Source organism: Ylistrum balloti, unplaced genomic scaffold, assembly GCF_031769215.1.
Source record: "Ylistrum balloti isolate Yb309-2 unplaced genomic scaffold, AGI_CSIRO_Ybal_v1 Utg371444, whole genome shotgun sequence".
Classification (NCBI taxonomy): Eukaryota; Metazoa; Mollusca; class Bivalvia; order Pectinida; family Pectinidae; genus Ylistrum; species Ylistrum balloti.
In genome coordinates, this window is record NW_026782757.1 from 216,159 (window position 1) to 221,905 (window position 5,747).

Here is a 5,747-nt window from a genome sequence, read left to right on the forward strand (position 1 = left end):
GGCAGCATGACAGTCTCTGTCACATCTTATTCCACATTGAAACTCGACATTCCATTTCTCACAAACTTAAAAAGCAACAAAAGTTACGACACAGTAACGGTTAATGCACAAACTCCTTACTTGATAAACATTGAGACTGATCTAAATAGTTACTAAAATTATATTTTCTACAGTGGTTAAAGTCTATATTTCTCCTCTGGAGTGTTGCTTGCGTCCTTTGGATCAACGAAAACAACGAAGCCACACCATTAGAAAGAGAGATAACTCTGTTTAAACTGTAATTCTAATTACGCGCTGCACGCCATTTGAGAGCTCCGCTCGGGCGCCCGAGAGCTATATTATATTTGTGATGTCAATGCGTGTCATGTGTGGTGAGATATTGTTTTGTGATGACGTTACCCACACTTGTCAATCTTTTTGGTTAAGACTGAGAAAATATTGTGAGAGAACAATTAATAAATTATGCTTTAGAAAGTCGTTGTTTGTTATTATTGCTGCAGCTGAAGACGAATGATGGTAATGCGTACATACACCTTTATAGTTTAATCACACTGAAATAATATAACCTCGACACGGTCGCATGACAGTAACACTACCCAATACCTGTTATTGGAATCCAAGCGATTGTCAGTCTTGGTCAGGGGAAAGATCCGGTATGTTACAAGTTCAATCGCCTCATACGATCATACAATGAAGGCAGCAGGTACATGTACCATTATTATATCTTACATACAGGACATTCCCTCAGAGAGCAGTATAAAATACACTGTCTATCATCAAACGTCTTACAGAACACATTGACAGACAGACATGAATTATATGTTGTTTACAGAGGCGTGTTAGGTATTCTCTAATCAATTGCATTCATCTCGCGAGGCTAGACTATTGATTACAGCAATATCAAATCGACGTTTTACTTCGGTTTTTGTCAAATAAATCTAATAAAATGCTTTAATTGCAAGTTAAGTCAATTTTTCAAGAAATCCAATATTTTCAAGTCACCTGGTGGATCCTGTTTATTCGGGGTGCATGTGCATTGAATATCAATAATGTCATAGTGTTTGATCAGTTAACTCTGATCAATAAACATGATAAACAAATCACTTCATTAAGAGGTTGACTTATATCTAACTTAACGAATAATATAATGGGGTTACTATGGAAACCACTAAATTCGATATGTAATATTTTTCTGCCGATATGTTAATTGCCGAAAATGAACAAATTAGTATGATACACCCCATGCTTTGTATTGTGAGGTTTATACAAATAATCTGATATCAAACTGCCTTCCGGTTTAAAACCTCGTTAACATCTCGTTTATAATTAATCATTAGGTAGGTATGATTCGGTGTCCTTTAATACTAACACTTCTTCCACAACAGGTCTGGCCTGATATGTTCGGTGGCATTAAAAACTAAACGAACAAGTAATAGATGGATGGCATGCTCTCATTTCCCTGAGAGATTTAGGAAACCGACATACAAATCTTAGATGACCTAAAATGAAAAACGTGTGAATCATTTTGTAAACTTTGCGTGAAATGGGAACTAGATAAATGAAAGATTGCATTTTGCAGATGTTTCAGAGGCGCATCACAATATATACTTTCCATTGGTTTTTTGGTGCCGTGTTCATTACTATGAAAAGGCCAGGGGGGATAACTCGAAAACACTGCTCACAATCTATAGTAATTTAAACATGTTCTATTGAAAAACTCTAAAAGATAATTTCACATGTTCGCAACTGGTCCGACAATATCACGTGACTTTTATATCTGTTTATGTAAAAAAAAATTAAAATTGAGATTGAGAGTGATATGACTCTCAACAGTACGTGTATTTAACCGTGGTATTAGTAAATAACTTTTATATCTATTTTTACTTCTATCAGATATACGTGTAAGTGATCTTATTGATAAATAAAAGATCTATTATTTGATTAAGTATCATCACACATGCAATGACAGTAATCAAAATAATTTTGTTGTCGTGTCTGGGTAAATATTCTTCACATAATTATAAATAATTATTTCAACGAAATGCAAACGAATGACGAACAATTTTTCACCATTGTTGACTCTTTATTAATCACTTCTCCTCCCTAGAATCCCTAGATTCTCTTCATAAATGGGTCCCTTTTAAGTTATATATTGATACCAATTCATTTTTAAAAATCGTAGTCAGAGTAACTACTTTGTTGTTCGAGGAATCATGATCATTATTTACATAGATATAAAAGCGTAAATGTTGTTCAAACACATTGTGACAGCACCATCTATACATGCATTCAAGAACAGACTGGACAAGTATTGGGAAGACCAAGAACTCCTTTATGACAACTATAGAGCCAATATAAACATCGGAGGTGGCGTGAGAGAAACACAGCCAGATCAAACAAATAAGGAGTCTGGTGTAGAGGACTAAAAATCCTGTACCCGAAATTATCGCTAAGTATCGCTAAGTAAGTAAAAGCCGATCTATTGAGGTATACACGAGGTAACCAATGATGTACCGATACGGCGATACCCGTGCTATGGATGTCGGGCCTCCCGTATCTTGTTTAATAAGGTAACAATCGGCTACTAAAAGGAAATCTAACCTCAAATTGCCCTGGCTGTTAACGGGACGATAAACTGAGTAAGTAACAAACAAAAAAAATCAGTACAAGACAGGAATTCCACATGTCGATGACGACACACATTTTTCCATCTGGCAATATATATGGAAATCTATTCAATTATGTTTTAAACAACAGGAAGGAAAGGTTTCATCATCTCCCCAGTTTGAGTTTTATGTAAGTAAATAAGTATATTAATGATCGCGATATTGGTTAAGTGAAGTTCAGTGGTGCGCGGTTCGGTTCCCAACCCATGGCTGTTAGTGTTTCTCATGAAGCTGAGAAACGGACCAGTTTGGGATGATGTGGCTATGTCCTTGGGCACGACATTATGCCTTCGTTTTTGACGTCATGCGTCTGGCCTCTCGTATGTTGTTCAGTAGGGTATCCAACAGCTACTACAAGGCGGCTTCCTATTTTGTTAACCGACCCTGGTAGATAACGGAGCGATAGTCCTGGGGAAAACAAACAAATAAACAATTTTCATTGTTAATTTGATAAATATGTAGGAGAATGATGACCTTAACATTTTTCGATGCCTGTGGCCGTTTTTGAAAACATGCAATTACACGGTGTAGTTACAAGAAAGGTACATTATAACTTTATAACAAGTTGGAATGTAACCACAGCCTTAATGTAGCTTCAACGATCGATACCGGTAACGAAACAAAAACACGGAAACAAAACAAACCTGATAGGAAATAAAACTAAAACTTGATCTGTAACATGTCATTACCACGCCGCTTGTCAGATTAAAAAAAAATCACGGAAAAGGTATTTCTTAAAATTTCCATGTTACAGAAAATGGCGTGAAATTTCTCAGTCCTATCATCACTATGTAGTAAAGTGCATTGAACAGAAACCATGATATATATCGTATGCTACTTGGTATTACAAGTGGGGCGGGAGTGGGGTGGGAGTGGGGGCGTGAGTGGGGTCGGGCAGAGGAGGAGGAAACCTGTAGCTCCACTCTCCGTCTTTACTAATTATGTTTTCTTATCTTTGTTTAATTTATTCACTTTTCATTCCATCATTTGATATGTTTACTTTCGTACTTTTCTGTCTTCTTTACTGCCATATTTTATGACTTTGTAATATTTCTGACCTTAACTTGTTGGCATCCTGATAAAAATGTACAGAATATGTTTATTAACTGTGTCAAGGGGATTGTTGATACATGCCGTGTACTTCTATCTTCTATCGACGACGACGATGAAGAAGACGACGACGACGACGATGAAGAAGAAGATGACGACGCAACGATGAAGAAGATGACAACGCAACGATGAAGAAGATGACGACGATGAAGAAGATGACGACGCAACGATGAAGAAGATGACGACGACGACGATGAAGAAGATGACGACGACGATGAAGAAGATGACGACGATGAAGAAGATGACGACGACGACGATGAAAAGGTTGTTCAGTAGATTTCGCTGATCTGAGATAATTTTTGAAGAAACATACAATTACTTAAATTCTTAGTTTAAACATATTTTATTGCCAAAATAAATTTGAACAAGGGAATTGGGCACAAGTTAATACAACTTATTGGAGCCCTCTCCCATCATACATTTTCAAATACATGCTTATACAGATATAGGCTTAAACATAAATTATACATATTAAGCATTCACAAACAGACATAAATACATCATTGTGTAAGAATCTTTGAAACCTTTTGCTGGATTTAATGAAATTTTGCACACGTGTAAAGACAAAATAGTTTAGGTCCCCAGAAAGATCAATACTACCTAACAAAAGAAGCTCTAAATTCAAATCTACTCAACTCAGCCAGATTATGAAACAAAGTGCGTCTTTCATTTCTGAAAGTTTGACACTCAAAGAAGAAGTGAAAGGCTTTCTCACAAGGATGTCCACAGGAGCAAACTGGATTTTCGGCAAGATTTACTCGATAAAGATCGTATTTATGGGAACTACAACTGTGTCTAAGTTTAGTATGTATTATGTTTAACTTCCGTTCACCATAACTAAAATAGATAGGTGGGGATTGTTGTGTATTTAAAGTAATTGGGGTTTTAAACAAATTTATGGAAGGCAGTGACCGTACAGAGAAATCTAACAAGTTCCAGCTACGAGGCGTAGATGGTATAAAAGAGAGGTTTGTAAGAGAAAGCCCAAATAGAGGAACTCTATAATCATTGTTATTTCTAAGATTGTATGGGTTATTATCTGCAGCAATAGGTGGCAAGAGATCGTTTAAATAATCTGGAGTTATCTTGTTATGCATCTTAAATAAAAGTTGAAGTTTTCTTCGTTTTCGACTATTCGAAAGTGTATCCGTAAACCTATTTCAAAATGTAAATCTTCTATACGTGCTTAAGAAGGAAGGCCAGTTATAATACGAGCAGCTTCTCTTTGGGGTCTCTCTAACCGTCCCACAATTCACACGCATACTATAAAATTGGTAAAATAAAAGCTTTGTAAATTTTTAAGAGACTATTTCTATTTAACAAATATTTCAACCTTCTTAAGACATTGATTTTCTTCATAACAGATATATATGAAGCATTGATATGATCCCCCATTTCGCACTGGAATTAAAATTTACCCCCAAATTCTTCACGGTGTCTTTTCAAAATTACCATTTCTAGGTTTAAATAATGGAGACACTCAGTAAGATAGATTAACATATCTATAACAATAATCCCTCACCACAAAAGTATTTACTGAAAAACAATGAATCTTAAACTAGCATACATATTTTGTGTATGACGACGTTTATGGTGTCGCTGATTTCAAGATATGCCACAGGGATAACAGACACACCAGTTTAAATCAGTCCGAAAAATAGAACTGATACTATCTAGGCAATTAGCATCACTGACCAACCAGAAGGACGAAACAGCTGTATGATGTAGCATCACTGACCAACCAGAAGGACGAAACAGCTGTATGATGTAGCATCACTGACCAACCAGAAGGACGAAACAGCTGTATGATGTAGCATCACTGACCAACCAGAAGGACGAAACAGCTGTATGATGTAGCATCGCTGACCAGCCCTAGAACACTTGTGTGTCGTTTGTCCGATCTGTATGTTATATACCAAGGGAGTTAACTCCTTTAAAACTGACAACAGTTTATAAAAAGGCAAAAAAACA